Here is a 20,726-nt window from a genome sequence, read left to right as displayed (position 1 = left end):
TGATGGCATATATGACAGATAGAGACTACCAAACCCATCTGCTGAACCTCTTCTCCTTCTACTTTAACCACTAGAGATTCAACTCCGTACATGACTATCTTGGTTGGCCTCCAACTACTATTTTCCTCAGAGAAAAGAGCCATAGTCTTTTTGAAAATCTGTTTCTTGCCTGCCCCCCCCCATTTAAATATAGTATTGGGATGTTGCGTCCTGACAAGAAAGGGTCAGTTTGCTGGTATGAGAGCTCTCACACCTCTCCGAATTCTCCCAAACAGACTAGCAATGCTCCACTAGGCTGTAGTGGAACCAGGCAAGTGCAAAGGGAATGTTAGAGATCAGATGTACCACCTCAGGGTCACTTTCTAGCCCTTTAAATCAAACTTTAAAGTCCAAGATGTTCTGCTTCTTCCCAGAAAAACACACATTCCTTAGAGATAGGAGGGGGCATTACTAGGAGGCATTTCCCCTTTTCTGCGCTACCCTTCCTGTGATTGACAGGTTTTGAGAGAACATAATAGAAGATGACCTGTTGGTGTTTGGACAGTGGAGCATGAATGGCAACATGCACCCGGTACTACCGATTTCTTCCTTACACATCATTTAGGTAGAAGTCATGGATGACAGCATAGTTTTAATTTATCAAATAAAATCAATTTGTGTGCCCAGTAGCAAAGCTGATTTAAAATGGAAATGTCTCGGCAATGTAACCAGTATGTTTTCAAATGCCTGTGCCATGGCTTGTAAACTCTTCTTGTCCCTCTCGACTCTCCTATCGATCCAACAGCAAATGAAAGTTCAATTTATAATCGAGAATGTGATCCTTCAAGATCTGCATAAATTGATAACTACACCCTTTGTTTTCCATTTTAAATAGGATTGTAGAGTGTGAAGAGGACAAGACTCTCACATCTATCAAGCCTGCTAGTTTACAGAACTAGCGGTGCACCAAGAAAGTCAAGTTTACCCTGGCTGGCCCCCAACCTTTGCTGTCCTTTCAGAGACAAATACCTTCATTTGCTGCCCACCACTTCCAAATATGCTGCATTTTTGCCCTTTAAATGAGGGCATCCGCACAGAAAAACAAATGTTGAATACATATTAGAATCATTTGTAAACTATGAAGCACAAACACAAGAAAAGGCAGGGGAATAACTGCATTTGAAATAGGCACAACAGGACATACGGGCAATTCTAGGGGATTCTGTGCATGCCACACAGGAGTTGGCCAAGTGACATGTTCTGGAAACAAAATAGACTAAGTTGGTACACTGTGACCAGGCACAGCTGTACCTGCCTTACTTAGATTTACACATGGGCATGCCTAGCTATCTGAGCTGGATCACTGTAGTAAATGCCTCTATTACAAGCCAAATGGTGATGAACGCATAGGCTGCCAGCCTGCTAATAAAAGCTTTGCCACCCAGGGCAACGTTCTTGAGGTCCAGGAGCACACCTTAGTGCACATGTCCACGAAGCATGGGTGGGACAGTAAAACCAGCAGTTTTCGCCAGAATTTAGGTGTCTTTGTACTGGGATGGTGTTATGGTTGATTTTCTATACTCTGACCTGGTGGACAGATGTATAGAAGGCTAACCTAGTATTGCGACAGTGACAACTCTGTGAGCTGTAGCCAAACCACTTCAAACATGTGGATGAGTGGTCTAGGCTAAGTCTCAAGAGGTGGTGAGCTTGTAAGGGGTCCACAATGAGCACGCAGTGTGAAGCAGAGAAGGTACACACTTGGACAAAACAGGTATACAAATATGCCTTTACTTATGGCCAAATAACACAGTGAAAAATGACTACTAACAGGTAGTACTAATACACGACACTAATAGATACATATACCCAATCACTGGAGTGGGGCAAAATACACATCAAACCCCTGAAAAGGAAGGTACAGATTAGTATTAGAACTAAAGGTCCACAGGGATTCAAGCCTAACTTCAGAAGTCCATCCCTAAAATGTATGGGGCCTTGTGCCCAAAGGTTCAGTGAAGTTCCATACAGATTTGTTAAGCTGGAACAAATGAATGTAGGGTCTCTGGGGTCCCAGGAACAGTTCCAAGGGTTAGGGGACAAGTTAATATAACTAACAAACCGGTCCCCAACTTTTGCAGTGCTTGTGTGAACAAGCAATGGCAAAGCCAAAGTAATACAAACGTTTATAAAAGTTACCAAAACTTTTAAAAGGGAGTTAGGGGTTCTGGTAAGTATCGCTACAACTCACCCCCATATTCAGATTCTTCATCGGACTTGGCAGGTATGCTGAAGAGGGTCTGAGGTCGCTTTTCCTGCGTCAGCCTCAGCCCTTGATCCCCAGGGGTTGCAGGTGCGAGCACATCTCCGGACAGCGACTAATGCTGGTGCTAGGTCTTGCAGTTGAAAAATGCAGCAGAACCTATAAGGGCACCTCTCAGGATAGGACTGGACACAGGTATGCAGTTTCGGACAATGGCCACCAATGCACAGCAACGCAAAGGGATTCAACTTGCCGCGGTCAGACTTTGCCTCCTATCTTGGGTGCCCTTGCCACTAGGATCACAACATTTCACAGAGAAGTCTTCTTGCACAACCTGAAGATCTACCAAGTTTCAGCCCTCAACTTGGAACAGTGACGTCTGCATCACGGTAGCCCAAACTCAAAGCTGGTCAGCCAATGGGTAGTCCAGGGGCACTTCTGAAGGCTCTTCTTTGCAGGACTCCGAGCTGACTTTGATAATGGATGTTCCCTAACCTTCAAGGGTCGCAGCTCCTTTGTAAGACTGCTGGAGATCTTCCACAAGACAGTGCTCTACCGAGGCAGCAGCATAAGTTGGTCACTAGGCCTCCTTCCGACCTTCCTCTCCTCCCAAGTCTTGCAGCTGGTGAGGAGTATTGACTCCTTCAGTTTCTTCCAGGTTCTCTCTAGAGTGGGTGCAGTCAAAACTCAAGCATACCACTCAGACATACTGGCAACAATTTGTGGATTGGGACCAGACAGTCCGAGCCCACTTCCTGGCAGCAAACACACATAGCCCTCCAGTAGCCTGTCAAAAGCCTCTGCTTTCCCGGGCACTGGAAGTTCATTTAAGGATAGTTTCTGGCTTCACAGGCCATGGAGAAGGGTAAATCACAAGATGGCCAAAAGACAAGCGGAAAACCTTGTGGCACGGCCATGTTGGACCACTAGCCACAGTTAGTAGCCAAACACAGTACGGCTAAAACTAAATGAACCAACAAATAGTCAAAAGTAACTGCTGGCACCAGCTTGTCCATTTAGCACCCCTAGAGTAACCAATAATCCTCTGAGTGTTAGTCTAGTGTTAGTCTAGGGAAAAACAAAAAGTGCACCCCATTGTACTGCATTGTACAATGATAAAGTTACCAAAAGTGATAACAAGTTACTAAAAGTAGTAACAAAGTAACACGACTAAGGGAAAAAATGTTTCCCAGTACTGACAGCCTGAAGGAAATGTCAGTTTCCCCATGACAGATGAGCAAAAGCCAATGTAGTGAAGGTTAAGGCTTCACTGCCCTGAAAAAAAGAGGAGGTCAGATACAAAAATAAAAGCAAAGAGTTTGGAGGTCCATAGAAATGGAAGGAAAGTTGCTGTAAAGAGAAATCTTTCCTAAAAGATGGCTTCTCTTAAATAGATCAGCCGGGTAAATTGGTGCCCCAACAAAAACGTGCACATAACCAACATCCCAGCTTTATATATAGACATACTTCATGTTTCACATTAAACTCTCCCCATAGGCTTTGTATCCTATCCTCATGTGATTTACTCATTACTGTTAAGATGGCTGCCTTGCATACGTGAGAGAAAGTGTGGGAGTGCATCTGCGCACAATGTTGTGATGGAATGCTGCATAGTTTTTTCAATGACCCTTTTCAGTGTTATCCATATCCACCCTATTCTGTGTGTGTGAGCTCTAAATCTACTGAAATTCTATTAGTAACAATATTTATAGCATGCCTCATTGTGTATTATGACCTCGGAGTATGCATTTGGAAAATGCATCGTCTTGCACTTAAGTTGGGATTCTCCCACCATTTTATATAAGTTGCTTTCGGAGGTCATCAGCAATGTGACTTTGCAATTGTGTGTATGATGCAACACAGCCCAATGATGCAACACTCTCTCTGGTTTGTTGTAGAGGGTTCAAAATATGTTGTGCAGTTATACTGACCATGTCATCAGCTGCCAAAAAGGCTTCCTAATGTAGTTTCTGTTGCGTCTGTGAACTGCGATTTCTCTGGTTTAATGCCTCTACACTGTTTTTCAATGGGGGCTTTTCCTAACAGCCTTCAGAGGCTGACCACTGAAAAGGAGATGTAGTCTGGATACAGCAGTATCATAAATCATAGTATATCATAAGATGATCCATCTTAAATGTGCACAATAGTGACGTCAATGGTTGTTCAAAGTACATGTCTGTGTTGTCACTGGCTGCCTGTCATGAATGGGTGTGTGCATGCAGAACCCGAACGAAGTAGACCAGGATTGGTAACTGGCTAACATTTTCATGTTATCCAAGATTTGATAAAACACAGACACTGTGGTTGGGATCAAGCAGGTTGCAACAGGCCTTAGAGCTTTCACTCTGGTTGCTGTATTTCAGGATTGCACATAGGTCTGGGGTCAAACAGCATTTTAACATTGCAGGTATAGCAGTGCCTGTGTGTAGCTCAAGTGCATCAAGGGGCTCTCTCAAAATGACACTGATGTATGTTGGACATGTTCAGCTGGCACACTGTAAAGCTTTGGTGTTCAGTCAATTGTTGGGCATGAAGTATTGACATCTAGGGTGCCGGGTGTTAAAGAGATTTATAATTGTTGTGCTTCATCCCCTCTCCTATTGAGAACCCAAGCACTTTTTGCTGGACTTCTGTACGTTTTTCATTCAATCCTGAACGAGTGGAGCCTTTTTCGACTATCATTCTTGTGGGCTCAGTCTTTTGGAACTCTATTCTTTGTATTCTACCTGTACTATGGAGTCTGTCTGCTCCATAGCTCTTAAAGGCATCTGTATTTTTACTACTGCAGCACAGAGCTCCTTATGGCGGTTGTTGCTGGGCACTCCTACTATCCTCCTTTAAGAACCCTTTTTTTATATTCTGGAGTAACTACAGTTCTTAAGAATAGAGAGATACTCGGTATCTCTCCCAAAACTCTGTAGTCTGAGAGATTGGCACAAACCACCTTTGGTGGAGTGCCAAAGGGATACCTAGTATTCCCCTTCTCTCTGCTCCTGTGACTAGTCATGGCTGGTGGCAGTAGACATGTTCTACAAACTATAGTGTACCAACTTGGGGCCCCCCTTCTTTTTTCGTCATTACTAGCATGGTTGTTCTTTGTCAGCCCTTTGTCTACCATTCTGGGAGGCGGAGGTCAGTGTGTGTGTTTTGCCTTTGGTAGGAACACTTGGGGGTCCCCGCCTAGGCTCCAGAGTGTCTGGGCAGGCAGGAAGTGGGGGAGGAGCCTCCCCCTCCCCTGTCCTTTGTCTGCCAGAGTGCCTGAACAGCACCAGCTCCCACAGGGGATCTGGCTGTCCTGATTGGACAGCCAAACGCCCCTTTCTGTAAAATGTTGAGAGAGATTGCAGAGGAGTGTGTGCTGGAACTGTATAAAAGGTGAGGCTTCTGAAGTGAAAAGCAAGTCGACCACTGGAAGCTGAAGTAACCGAAGAAGATGACCAGAGACACCTGCAGACCCTTTGCAACACTGAAGCGACCACTGCTGTCCTGACCCTGTTTTCTGTGCGACAGAGGAGTTCCGAAGAGGACGGCTCTCCTTCCCTTTGGCTAGAGGGAACAACCAGTCCCAAGATGAACTTTGAATTGAGCCATCTCCCGAGGTACTAGGAGTTTCCTGAGCTGCGGTTGGTGCTGCAGAAAAGCTGCCAAAACTGCAGAGTTAACCAAGATGTTGCTGAAAGTCATGCCCCAGGTCCTAGAGACTGCTGCTGAGAGACCCCATCCATCGCCCTGCCTTCAGTCATCAGACCAAGGAATCTGGAGGTTGGGTCCAGAGGTGCAACATGGCAGAGCATCTAGCACGAACATTTTCTTCTAACCTTAACTGTGGGGAAAAGGTATTGCTTACCTGATTCCAAGAAGTTGCTGCAGAGCTTTGGAGTGCACCCAGAGGTGTCCAGGGTCACCCCCTCTTACCTCCGACTCAAGTCGCTGCTTGTGTCCCTTCATCAAGTCCTTTACAAGGTCTCCATTGTTAGTTGTTAACTTGCTGCTTCCATAACACTAGAGACTACAAGAAAACCACAGGAAGTGTTCGTATTCTGCGGATTGTAAAGACTTTGAGCCCTCTCCGAACTGCCTTTAGCTAGGGTTGCATTTTGGGACTTAAAATACTAACTGGGCGAAGAAACCCTCTCTAGAACCTTGAACCAGGCTAATGTTATACTAACTAACCATTTTCCTCCCTTTAAGCGACTTTACTATATGTGTTTGCAGAGTAAGTGAACTGTTAGAATTTGCAGTTGCACGTAATAACCGATAGTACGATAAGATTGTCTTTTCCCATTCTAACGTTGCTACAACTGTAACCGCGAACAAACAAAAAAGTGAAAGTGCCCTTTGAAGTGTATTCCCAAGTATTCTGAAGTGTTCTAGTGTAAACGTCTGTTAGGTAGACATTTGCGGTAGTACCCTTGGGTGCACTACACCAACCTTAGCCTCCTGGCAATAGGACCCAACCTTTGGTATAAGTCTGAACTACACAGGTTGGTAGTGTGGCTGAGCAGCCAGGCTTATCTCAAGAGGGGTAAATGTGATATGTAGTGAGATTACACAAGGATTCACAATGACAAGTATCCAAACAAGCGCTTATACACAAGGTTTCTTGATAAAACAATTTATTTATTTACCGGTCATTTGAATAAACCTTCCACAGAAGAGAGCAATATTTTGGCAACACACAAATACCTTCAAAAATACACACTCTTAGTTTCTAAATCAGCAAACACCCATTGGGGATGGCCCACAGACACTTCCTACACCCTCAGGTGACTTTAGTAGCTAGGACACTGTGGACATTGTACTGTTAGCATTTAGAATAGCACTGACATGAGTGTCAAAGAAAAGGTTATTAGAACAAACAAGAGATCACAAATATTCTTAAACAGGCAAATAGTTTTTGGATCCCCCCAATCAGAGTCATTCAGTGAAACATTAGCCAAAGTCAATAGGAAAAAGTCTATGAGAACTGAATCACTTGTTGTAGGTAGTTAAGAAAAGTCTTTGCACAATGTTTGAGAAGTCTTTGAAGAAAAAGAAGAATCAATGTAGGGCCACAAGCTGTTAGACTTGTGAGTAGTAGAAGATGCAAGCAACTCTACAGTGAGAGGTAAGTTCTCTCAGACTTTACACTACCTTTAGTTAGAAGAAAAATGCAGCAGATGACTTCTGTTCATGTGCAGCTCTGCAGATCCTGGTGTTCCTGTGCCTCAGTCGTGGGGACAAGAGGGAGGACTTCTGGGGACCCCTGCACTGCAATGGAACTGTCACCGACAGTAACCAGCAAACTTCAAACAAGTGGCACTTCAGTGTTTCAGCTCCTCGCTGCCACCGCAAACAGCACCACTGTGGTTTCTGGCTGTCGAGATGGGCTCTCCTTGCTTCTGGGGTCCAGCACCCTGTTGAGGTGGCTCAGGCTCGGTCAGTCCTGCTTCCTGGGAGTCTGGAGGATCTTCCTGGAGCTCTTGGCCAACTTAAAAGCAACGCACACAATCTGGTGTTCCTCTCCCTGGCGTTTCGGTTTCCAGCACCAACTCTGTGGAAATTCAACCAGCTCTAAGAAGGTTGTCTAGGTGGCTTACTTTGGAGTTGATTGGTCCCACCAACTCAAGGGGAGAAGTCGTCATTGCAGGGGCTTCTCTGTCGATACGAATTTGGAGTTTCAGCACAGCGGTTTCAACCGGCAAACCAACGGCCCAGGAGTTGCAGCAGGCATTCTCTTCAAGTTCCTCTCCGGATTCCTTAGTCCAGTGGTCTACTCTGCCTTCCAAGCCAAAAAGCCTCACCTTTTATGCAGGTTTCTCCCATTCACCACAGAGTGCATTTGGGTCTCCTATGAGAGTAAGCACAGGGAGTTTCAGGCACCTCCCTCACTTCCTGCCCTCACCAGACACCCTGGAGAAAGAGGCGGGCTTCACTTGTGAATCCCACCAAAGGCATAGCTAACAAAGGGACCAAACCTGGTTTGGCACACAGAGTAAATCTCAAGAAGGACTTTCCCCAAGAAGAAATGGCGAAAAAAGAAGACTGCGGCCATTTTGATAAAAATGGCACCCTTGGGTGCTTTACTGCAGCTGCAACGGTAGCCCGTGGTAAAAGCACATCACGGTAGTTAAAAGTAAACCACTGCCACCAGCCATTCATCAAGGAAAGGGTAACATAAAATTGTTACATGAGAAACTAGACAAAGGAGATACTAAGTAACCCCTCCAGCACCCTATTGTACGATATTGTGTGCTGGGTCTAGAAAGTTACAAATGCAAGTAAAGTCAATTTCACTTTACTGCTCTTGGAAACAGTAAAAGTGACTGTCAGTTTCTTAAAAGGGTCCTTAGGCTGAACAGGGCCCAAGGAATCATTGTATCCCAGTTCTTTCCGTCAGCTTCCACTAACTTCTTAATTTCAAGGTCTTATTGAAACGATCGATGAGACCCTCCGTCTGACGGTGATAGACAGAGGTTCGTAAGGTCTTTATCTGTAGAACACCCTTTATCTCTGCGCTAGGTAGATTTTCCATTTTTGTGCCATATCTCCTTCACCTGTGAGACCCCCAGCACTTTTTGCTGGACTTGTCTATTTTCCTGGGTGAGTGGGAACCTTTTCCCCACTTGCCCATTCTTTTACTCTGGCTATTGTAGTCTCTTCCTACTTTATTTTTGGAGTCATACTTTCCTCCAACTTTATAGGCATCTGTAATTCACTTTTGCAGCATAGAGCAGCCAAGCTCACCTTAGGAGGGAGAGAGGGCTGTGGAATCAGTACAAACAAAATTGTAATATACATATAGGGCCTCATTACAACTCAGGCGTTAAGGGTTAACGCCGTCGTTAACCCTTAACGCCTGATTCCGATTTTAACGGCTGCTTTTAGCAGCCGTTAAAATCCATGGCGCTAAACCGCCTTGGTGCTAATTACGCCACCGTAATTTACGGTGGCGTAATTAGCGCCTTCCCCACTCCCATTATGCCCTATGGGGCAAAAATGGGAATGTGGAAGGGTAGAATGGGAAATGGGGATTTACCCCCCCACTCACCTTGGAATGGGACGGTAAATCCGCCATCCACCATGGTGTAAACATAGTTTACACCATGGTGGTAAAGTTGGCGTACTTACCGCCTGGGTCGTAATGACCCCCATGGTCCAAAGAAAGACTGAAACTATATGTATTGTAAAAAATAAATGGTTTATTTAAATACAAGTAGGCCCTGATAAATCTTGGGGGAAATTAAGTACTATCACAGATCATATAAACACATTATAGAAAACGCAACACTATGCTTTAAAGTACACAGACTAAAGTATAGACCTTATTTAGAAAACTAACAGTAGTCTAGGCAAGTCAAACCTTATCATACACATTCAGTATAGGTCACATCTATTGTAGGGGAGTAAAAACCATTAGTTACTTTTAGATTACTTTCTGTAATACAAGGGTAGTAGACCCTAGCAGTTGTAATGTGACGCTCAGCAAAGAAATCGCATAGCAAACCAACTTGCAAATATACCTTTCTTAATAGTGTGGCACTTATTCCAGGAACAGTAAAAACCTACAACTCTGATTCAGGATAACACAGTTATTCTAGAGGAGATGGACCTTGGGGTGTAATATACAATTACACTTACTTTTCAGCTCAGTGGAACACAGTCTAGAATCATTAAGAACTGTTTACACTAATTGAGGATTGCACCATACATTCCAAGGCCAGCTACACCTAAAGAACATGTTTCAAGAATGGCCCACAGCTATTCTAGGCAGGTAAAACCTATATACTTGGAGCTATCAGCAATTTAAGGATCCGTATAACCTAAGGCAGACGTATTCTGGACAGGCTAACAGCCAGTCAGGGAAAGCAAGACCCACTTGAGGACACTCATACATGTTTATCCTAACAGGAATGGTACAGTGGAACCAACAGCATTACTTTTGGGAAGAGGGCGACCCAATGCACAGGTGAGTACATTAATCTATATACTTTCTGTTAGAATGGGGAGACAGTTTCTAAAGAAAGTAAGACTTTATACTTTTCAGAGTGGCGGAACATATCTAAGGTAAGTAAAAAAACCTTACATATACTTTTACAAGTGGCAGAACACTTTCAAGGTAAGTAAGAACTTTTGTAACTGTTCACTCTCGGAGTTACAGTTACCAACCAACTCTTTTACAAATAAGTAAACTTTTCAATACTTGTTTTACTTTTAAAGGCAGACCCCTTTTAATATCCAGTCCTTCCCAATTCTATGACATGAGTTCTCGCAGAGGCATAAGAGAGACCCTAGTGGTCTAGGAGCCAGCTGTAGGCAGGGTGAGATAAGGCTCAGTTGCAGGCAAAGCCAGAGCTCCAGAGGAAGACTGATCAAACAAGTAAGTATTCTACTTTAAAAGTTAGTTGAGCGTCCAGGGACTTCAGAGAAGACGCCCCAGGAGGATTCAGCAGGGGCCATGGGTGAACTGGATGAGAGGACTTCCAATCACAAGAAACACCACAATACTAAACAGGAATCACAAGAGACTTAAGTAATACCCAAGCCAACACAGTACCTCATTACAGAAGAAGAGTTTGCAGCAGGAGGACTTCAGGATCTGAAGCCAAAAACCCGTTCACTGGATTCCTTGTCATGAAGGCTGACGACAGGACCCTGGAAGGACATTTGAAGCAAGGATCAACGGGGAAGACTCCAGGTAAGAGTTTCTTCGAAGCTGGATGCTGTTCTGTGGTTTTGGTGTCCTTTTCAGGAGCTAGAAGAAAACTGAATGTCGCAGGTCGGATTCTCGTCGTTTGCAAGGTCCAGCACTCTGGTGAGGGGACTTTGACTCTATTCACGTCCCTGGATATCCAGCAGGATGCCCACAAAGACTCAGCAAGATTCAGAATTCGGAAGACTGTGGACCGCACGATGGCTTGAGGTTATGTTATGTTACAGATATTTATAAAGTGCATATCCACCACAAGGGCACCTTGGTGCTAGGACCCTAAACCAGGGCAGTTAGCTAGTAGTCTAGAAAACGCAACGTTCTTAGCGCTTTTGGGGAGAATCCTCAAAAATGTGCCAATTCCCTCCACCTTAGAGACCCCCATCAACTTTGCAGAATTTTGAGGACTTGATTTTTTTAACCTGGAGAGAGTGTGACCCCTTTTCCCACTTTCTCATGTATTTTAATGTGAATTTTACCTCTGTGTTTTTTTTGGTTATGCAGTTTGACAAACTCCATAGGCATCATTTTTTACACTGTCACACAGTGTAACGCTCACCTGATTCTCGCAGAGGCGCCGGTCTTGACTGGGCGACTACCGTATCTTCAAAGGTGATGTGCAGCACCCGGTTGGCTCTTTGGGCTGGACCTCTGTGCCCTGTATGCCTGACGTGCAGAGTAAGATGTCTGCAGATAGAAAATACGGGGTTAATGAACTGGGGTTATTGGGGTGTTCCTATCTCTTTCCTCTTCTCCTCTCCTGTAGACCCCCACAGGTTAACGCTCTCACCTTAGGTAAGTGAATGCCGAGCTCTCCATCTGCCTCGGGGCAGGGTGCTGTAACCAGTTTCTTCACTGGATAGGTAGCGCAGGCCTCTTGACTTCAGAGGACTGCTGTCCGTCGTTTACTGCACGAACGGTAAGTTTCGAGTAACTCAAATGTCTTTAAAGTCTTTAATAATGATGTCTCTTGTTTTGCAGGGTTCCGGCGATGGCGGATGACGGGCTGAAGTGAGTTGAAGATGGAGCCCGTGTGATGAATAGAAGCGCCTGGAAGCACGTAAGTAAGCGCTTGTTGCCAGCTTCACGATGCGCTCTAACTGTCTTTTTATTTTGCAGGTACAAGTTCGGAGCGGCTGCAGGGTGCCGGGATACCCACTGGGTTAGATGTGGAAAGGAGTAATGGCACGTGAGTATTAAAGTTCCCCAATGTCTTTAAACGCACCTTGTTTTGTCTTTCAGATGCGGGATGCAGCGCCGACGGCCTCCGGAGCGTGCGAAGAGTTGGTAAGCTTTTGTCTTTCAGATGCCGGAATGCAGTGTGAAGACCTCCGGAGCGCACGAAGAGTAGGTAAGCCTTTGCCTTTCAGATGCCGGAATGCTAACCTGTTCTTTCTTGTCTTTATAGGTGTTGCTGAAAACTGGATTCAGGATGGTAAGCCTTTTTCCTTAGGCCCAGGACCGGATGCAGAAGACACGATGAGCGTTCTGCTGCAGAGGGTGCAGAATAACGCAAAGTAAGATTCATCCACCGGGTGTGGTTTAAATAGCCTCCTGTAGTGCTTAGGTGTCTCCTTCCACAGCCACGCCTAAGTAAGAAAAGAGTTCCTGGTAAGAAAAGAGTTCCTGCCTTCCAGAAGAGTTCCAGTGTTCTGAATCTAGGGAGTGGCTCCAGCCCCACCCAACAGGAAAAGTAGTTCCAAACAGAAGAGGATCAGAGGCTCAACTGGCAGGCAAGTAAGCAGCATGGTCTGCTGAAGGTAAGTCCACCCAAGCATTATGAGCCCGGCGCTTCCAGCGCTGGGACTGGGCATATTTATGAGCCTGGTGCCACTGGCGCCAGGACTGGGTCCAAAAGGTCCCAATTGGGACTGGGTGGCACTCGGAACCTGGGTTATGGATCTGCTTCCAAGGGAGTTGGGAAAACCCTGACCTTTTGGAAGCAGAGATCATGACACACAGCACCTTCAGTGCAGTGGCACAGAGAAGTCTTCCAGATTTCCCCAAGGTTTAAATGCCTTTCTCTGGGATAAACTACTGTTTCCCAGAGCAGTATAGGGAAATTGACTTTACTTACCATTGTAACTTTCTAGACCCAGCACACACTATCTTACAATAGAGTGCTGGAGGGGTTACTTAGTATCCCCTGTGTCTAGATGCTGATGTACAATTTTGATGTAATCCTTTCGTCCCTGAATGGCTGGTGGCAGTGGTTTCGTTTTTGAACTACCATGGTTTGCATCTACTGCGGCTGTTCGCAGCTCGGGGTAAAGCAACTGCAGGAGCCATCTTTGACAAAATGGTCCCTGGTTTTCTTTTTTTGCCATGTCTTTGTGGAAAGGTCCTTCTAGAGATTTTCTCTGCGTGCCAAACCAGGTTTGGTCTCTTTGTTCATTTCGCCTTTGGCGGGATTCAGGAGTGAAGCCTGCCTCTGGCTCCAGAGTGTCTGGGGTAGGCAGGAAGTGAGGGAGATGCCCGAAACTCCCTGTGCTTAGTCTCCTAGGAGACCCAAATGCACTCTGTGCTGATTGGCTGGCTGACAGTCCAGCAAGGACAGCTACCCTGCTGGGTGAGTGACAACTAGGCTAGAATGAATGAGAGAGAGCTGAATAAAAGGCAAGTCTTTTGGCTTGGAAGGCAGAGTCGACCACTGGACGAAGGAACCGAAGAAGAGCTTGAAGAGGACGCCTGCTGCAACTCCTGGACTGTTGGTTTGCCTGGTGAAGCACTGCTGCAGTGCCGAAATGCCAAGTTCGCATCGACAGAGAAGCCCCTGCAAGGACGACTTCCCCCCTTTGAGTTGGTGGGACCAATCAACTCCAAAGTAAGCCACCTGGACATCCATCTCGGAGCTGGTTGAATTTCCACAGAGTTGCTGCTGGAAACCAAAGAGCCAGGGAGAGGAACACCAGATTGTGTGTGTTGCTTTGAAGCTGGCCTAAAGCTTTCGGAAGATCCTCTGGACTCACAGGAAGCAGGACTGACCAAGCATGAGCCCCCTCAGCAGAGTGCGGGACCCCAGAAGAAAGGACAGTCCATCTTGACAGCCAGGAACCGCGTTGTTGCTATTTGCAGTGGCCGCGAGAAGCTGAAATGCAAAACAGCCCCTGAAAGTGAAGTTTGCCGGTTGCAAGTTTTGACCGTCCCAGTGCAGTGCAGGAGTCCCCCGACGTCGTCCTTCTTGTCCCCACGACTGAGGCCTAGGAACAGTGAGATCTGCCGAGCTGCACAGGAATAGAAGTCATCAGCTGCATCTTTTCTTCCTTACTAAGGTACAGTAAAACAAGGCTAAAGGAACTTACCTCTTACTGCAGAAGTGCTTGTAACTTCTGAAACTCACAAGTCTAATCAGCTTGTGGCCCTACATTTGATTATTCTTTTTATCAAAGACTCCTAAGAACTAGTGCAAAGACTTTTCCATTTCCTTACCAGAAGTGCTTCATCCTATACAAGACTTTTGCCCATTGACTTTGGCTTAGCCTATTGAATTGTATGACTCTTAAGAGGATCTGAAAGTATTTGCCCTGCTTAAGAATATTGGTGATCTCTTGTGCTCTAATAACCTTTGCCTTTTACCAACTTTTAAGAGTGTTCTGTATGCCAACAGTTAGATATTAATGTCCCCAGCACCCTTGTTATTGAAGTCACCTGTGGGTGTAGTTTGTGTCTCTGGGCCATCCCAAAAGGGGCTTGTCTGATTCAGAAACTCAGAGTGTACAGTAGTGAAGCGTATTTGTGTGTTAGTATTATTTTGCTCCCTTCTAAAGAAGGCTTTACAACTGACTGATAAATAAATAATTGTTTATGCAAGAAACCTTGAGTGTAAGAGTTTATTTGATTACCTCTAACTGTGAATCTTTGTGCAACTCCACAACAGCTCACATTTCCCCTCTTGAGATAAGCCTGGCTGCTCAACCCACTACCAAAACTGTGTAGTACAAGCTTATACCAAAGGTTGGGTTGCCTATACCTGTAGTCAGAGTTGCTTGTAGTGTTCCCAGAGGGTACTGCATTCAAACTTTGCCTAACAAGCGCACGCCGGAACTGCAGGCGATTTGCATGTGCCTGTAGGTAGCCCATTCCATAGGGTACCTGCCGTGACCGAGAAAGCCTGGCTACCCAAGCGGGTTATCAGGAATTTCGGTATAATAACCAGATTTGCTGCATCTGATCGTAAGGACCTAGTGGGGATGTACGGCTTGAATTTGTCCTGGAGAAAAATTCAGCCCTTTTCCCATAATATGCCCGTTATACCAGGCACAGGACTTTAAACTTAATTCTCTTCGCCACCAGGAGCCATTGTCGCACCAGAATCACCAGACTTATGTGGGCAGCATATGGCGATCCCGTCACCACCCTGGCTGCCATATTCTGCAATCGCTGAAGCCGCTGAATCAAGCCCTTAGGTTGTGCCAGGTAAAGGGCATTGCAGTAGTCGATGCAGCTAGAGATTACTGGGGCACGTGAGGACGCAGGTCTTCTGGAAGAAAAGGCATGATCTTGCGAGGAAGCTTCAGCAGATAAAAGCCATTCCTACAGACCGAGCAAACTTGTCCGGCCATCGGCAATGTCGATGACAGCACAACTCCTACTTTTTTGACCGACGTGACCGGATATGGAAGACCGTCCAGAACTGATGGGCAAAAAGCTGGGGTCCACAGAGAAGACCTAGAAAGGGAGCCCACCACCATCATCCCAGTCTTATCCCCAGGCTATTAGGGTATTGCAGCCCCGCAAGGTCACAGCACGACGTGGGATGGCTCAAAATGCAGGTCTTCTTGAGTCTAGTGGATCTCACCAGGCTCTGGGTCAGGGTCGTCATTTTCGGAGTCCCCAGGTCGATTGGAAGGAAGGGTAAAAGCAGGCGGCTCCGGTTACACAGCAGGCTCTCCAGTCGCTAGAAATCATCTCAGCCGTGTTTTCTTCATCTCCCGCTTTGGATTTGGTTCCAGTGGTCGACTAGCTCTTCAGCTTCCAGGATCAGACTTTTATGCAAGAACCCAGCCATGCAACATTCAAACTTGACGAAGGACGGGGTAAGGGGGTGGTACGTTTGTAGATGGCAGCCCTTTCAGAACATCCAGCCTCCCAGTTTGAACTGAATTCTAGCAATCAGGCTGGAAGACAAAGGGCTGCAGAGTTTTGGACTCCTCCCTCGCTTCCTGCCTTCACAGACACTCTGGAGCATGGGCCAGACTGGATTCCCGCCGAAGACCAAATTGACACAAAGGATTTTCCCGTCCTGGAGGTCAGGGAAAGGACAAGGAACACTGAAATGGTGAAAATAGAAGCCAGGGGACATTTTGGTCAAATAAGCCCCCATGGGTGCCTTTACCGGGGATGTGGAAACAGCCAGCAGTAAAGGTGCACCAAATTAGTTGAAAGGTTCACTGCCACCAGCCATAAAAGGTAACTTTGTCCCTGTAACATAAATGTTACAGTTAGAAGGAGAGAGAAGATACATTGTATCTCCACACCACTCCACATAAGGTGGGGCGTGCTGGTTTCACCTAATAAAATATAAAAGGGATCCAAAGATCTTTTTTACCCTTGGGAACTGTAGTTCTCACAAGGTTAGCCAGAGAAAGTTAAAAGGGGAGCCCCAAGGGCAACCCAGCAACAATAGGCAGCATGTGCCAAAAGTTGGCAAAGAGGATAACATTAAAAAGGCAGCATGGAAAGTCTTAAAAATGACACCCATAAAAAGGGTAAAAGATTATGTAAGTGTGGTAAAAGGTTCCCATTCACTGAGTTATAGGGAAAAATAATCCACCAGTAAAGCAAAAAAGTTCTGGGGTAGTGTAGCATCGTACGCAAGTTATGATGCTCGAGCTATGAGGAACGCGGCTGCAAGCTCGGAATGGAATGCGGTGGAGAGATGGGCAGCGCGAGGCAGGACGGTTGGAAAGAATATACTGGAGCAACGACAGGACGGACGCAAAGCCCATGTTCCCTTTCATTTATATTTATTAAGATAACTTTTACCTGGCTAATCCCCTGCTTCAGTGGCGACGAGGACGGCTACCCACTCACGGCCATTGAGAGGGATCTCTGGGCGAATGAAGGTAGGGATGCGGCAGCGCTGACTAATTCAGATTGCAAAAAAAAGGAGGAGAAGAGCGTTGTGCGCATGCCCTTCAATGCAATGATGAAGTTATGTAACATATAAGCTGTTTGGAAAGTAAAGAAGGACTGCATAATGGTCATGTTACTGGCCATGATAAAGTCAGGCAAAACAAAATAGCTCAATCCGATCACCCTCCTCTTCGTTACAGTACTTCTGGAACATTATTGAAGTCAGGTGGTAATCCTCATCTGATCATCTTCACACCCATCGCAGCACTTATTTTTATTCCAATACTTATGAACAATCACCCAATAAGAAAGGAAAGCTCCCAATTACAGTCAACCACACGGGGTGGAAAATTGAGAAGATAATACTAAAGGCATAGTGTGAAGCTGAAGGAACAGCCTGCAGGTGCTTTGGATAGATCTCTTTATAAACAACACGGCTCACAGAGGAGGTGGCGACATGTCTATGCACGGTGTGCCAGCACCCCAAATGTTCTTACCCGATATAGGTGAAGCTATACTTCCAAGGAAAAGGTGGCTCAAAGTATTTGAGAATTATGCCAGTGTGGTGTGTGGGACCAATTATAGTGTGGAGAGAAAGAAATCCTTGCTGTTGCATTGCCTAGGACCAGCTGGCCAGGAGAAATATGAAGACTTCCCGGATCTTCCAGTGGGTGAAAGCGGGGACATGAATGAATATGAAAAGGCAATTCAAAAACTGAACAAACACTACGAAAAAAAGATTACTAACATTTTGGAAAGGTACAAATTTGGGAAAAGAGCCCAAGAAGAAGGGGAAACAGTAACAATATGTTACAGCATTGAGAAAGTTAGCAAGGACATGTAAATTTGATCAACAGTTGGAAGAGAGAATTAGGGATCAATTCATGCTCGAATGTAGCAATAGTAAGGTCAGAGAGAAACTCTGGGCTGAGGATGATCCTCCGTTGGATGAGGTGCTGAAGATGGCCAAAGAAGTGAAACATACTGAAAAATGTGTGAAGACATTGGAGAACAGGATGAAAGAAGCATCAATCAAGACTTCGGTCAGTGTTGTGCAATCAGAATTGGAAAACTTTGTTGCAGTGATTGGAAATGAAGCCAGAGGAAGAGGTACTTTCCGTCAAAAGGATGCAAAGACAAACTGGGGAAGCAGGTCCAGTACTGAGAAGAGAGATGTTCAAGACGGAAAGTATAGCATTAAGAGAAGAGAATTTGAATATCAAAATCGAGGATGAAGAGGTAGGGGGAGAACATTGACGAGAACATGTTATAGATGTGGAAGTCCATCGCATTGGACAAGCAGTGCGGTGTGTCCCGCATTAAAAAGCATCTGCAGAAACTGTAATGGTAGAGGTCATTTTGCCAGATGTTGTAGAGGCAGACGAGAATCATCCAACATGAACTGGATTAGTGAAAACGATAATGAGGAAGAAGAGGAATGTGTATTTATGGTGTCTGATGAAGGAGAAGAGATTGACAGTCTGTAACGCTCACCTGGTATCCACGGGGATGTCACTCAGCCTGGTCAGACATCTTACGACCTCAAACCCTTCCCTGGAGGCTATTCGACTGGAGACTGGGCCTGAAACACAGGATTGGTAGAGTTTAACTCCCTATTGTCTCTGTGTGCTTGAACCCCTTCTTCCCCGGGGTCCAACCCTTCCCTTTGATCCACAGCTCACCTTGTTTTCTTGGATAGTGTGCTCTCCGTCCTGCTTTCAGTGCAGGAGCGCGTTAATTGATACGGGCTCGTTGCTGCCTAGTTACTTCACTGACAAGAGTCTGACAGGTAAGTATAATGGGTCTTTTGAACAGTTCTCTAACTTCGTTCCTTTCCTTCCTTAGATGATGGCCGGCGTCCGGGGATGGCGGCGTGCTGCTGAGATGAGTAGCGCTGAAGGTGAGTGAGAGCGCGATGCACCCCTTTCGTATTTGTATTGAACTGAGTTCTTTTTCTGTGTCTTTTAGGTGCTGTAATATTTTCAGCGTAGATGCCAGTTATGAAGAACAAATGCGGTGGGTAAGCGTGGTATGCGGCGCCTCTAGATGTTTCCACGCTAACCTTGAGTGTCTTTTCCTTCTTGCAGATGGATGAGAAGTTCCGGAGACAGAGTTCCCCCAGAGCGGCTGGGATTCAGGTAAGCGTTTGAAGCTCGTACAGTATTTAAAAATAAGCAAAGATTTGCAGAATGCTTACTAATGGCTTTCTTCTGTTCTTTTCCCTTTTCCTTAGGAAGCGGCATGCCGGGATGGGAATGACACCGCCAAAGATGCCCGCAGAACAGAAGCAGCGATGAATGATGGGCAGAAGCGCCGCAAGGTAAGGCTGTTCCCAACAGTGTTCTTGTTCTTGCAGGATCTGAGCGCAGAAGAAAGATGCAGGCCTACTGGAGACCGATCCGAACATGCTGAGCGTCACGCTGCAGGTGCAGAAAACGCAAAGCATGTTTCTCAGCCTGGGTGTGGCTTAAATAGTCTCTGGGTATCCCAGGTGTCTCTGGGCTGAACCACACCCAAAAGACTAGACCGCACATGCAGTTCTGGGAACCGAAATATGTGGGGGCATCCATCTTGTCCCCATAAATGCACTACAAGTCCAATCCCCAATGTTATCCTATGGGAGTGAGTCTGGTGCCACAAGCGCCAAGTCTCACTCCAAGTGGGTCTTTGGAGGGATGGAGAGGCTCTTGAGGGCCATGTAGGTGATAGTGGCCTGGCTCCAGCCTGACATCTTGGAGGGCTGGGGACATGAGGGGCAGGAATCATGACACAGTCCCAGAAAAACAATCACAGTGACAGGACACCCCATTGTTATGATGGTGGACTCAGGTGCCAGATATATACTGATTCCAGGGACGGTGTGGAAAAAACTGTGGACCAGAATTTCTGAACAAGGTGAATGTCAGACCAAGGGCATATAGAGGAGCCAAAATAGAGTTGATTGGATGGTTTAGTGCAACACTCTTATTTAAGGGTAGACGGGCAGAAGGTCGCATCTATGTGTCCAAGAATGGTGCATCCATACTATTGAGTTGGACACATCAAAAACGTTTAAAAGTTCGGTTGGATCCCAATGCAATTGACTCAGTGCTGTTAGAGAACACGATTGGATGTGTAAAAGGTGTTGCTCATCGCATTTTGCTCAAATCAGGCACTAAACCAGTTTCACAAAAACTACAGAGTGTGCCATTCTCACTCAAAGAAGAAGTTACATTAGAGTTTAAAAAGCTAGAAGATCAAGACATAATTGAAAGGATTGATGTGTCTGAGTGGGTATCGCCAATGGTAGTTGTCAAGAAAAGCTCTGGAAAGATAAGACTTTGCATAGATATGAGAGAATTGAACAAGCGTATCTTCCCTGAAAGACACCCATTATCAAACATTCAGGAATTAATATCTACAATTGGTCCGGCAAAAATATTTTCTACTGTGGATTTACCAGCTGCATATCACCAGGTGAAATTGCACAAAGATTCTAAGCATTTAACGGCTTTCATAACCCCGGAGGGACTATACCAGTTTCGGAGAATGCCATTTGGGCTTATATCAGCCGCCTCAGTCTTTCAGAAAGCCATGTACAAAACTGGATGGAGAAAGCAGAGTAATCTTCTTTCAAGATGATATATTAGTGTATGCCAACAATGAGGAAGAGCATGATCAAAAGTTGGAGAGAGCTTTCAGGAATCTACATGAAGCAGGAATGGTTGTAAGTAAAGAGAA

The 20,726-nt window shown here is 45.7% G+C and overlaps 1 protein-coding gene across 1 annotated transcript in view; it reads right to left on the bottom strand.

Moving 5' to 3' along the window:
* The window catches only part of FKBP9 (FKBP prolyl isomerase 9), a 371,826-nt gene that overhangs the window by 160,828 nt on the left and 190,272 nt on the right, over nucleotides 1-20,726 (bottom strand). The gene's annotated exons all lie outside the window — the stretch shown is intronic.

Source organism: Ambystoma mexicanum, chromosome 5p (genome assembly GCF_040938575.1).
Source record: "Ambystoma mexicanum isolate Mex_15411 chromosome 5p, UKY_AmexF1_1, whole genome shotgun sequence".
Classification (NCBI taxonomy): domain Eukaryota; kingdom Metazoa; phylum Chordata; class Amphibia; order Caudata; family Ambystomatidae; genus Ambystoma; species Ambystoma mexicanum.
The sequence above is the reverse complement of the archived record's forward strand: the minus strand, read 5'-3'. Positions and strand labels throughout refer to the sequence as shown.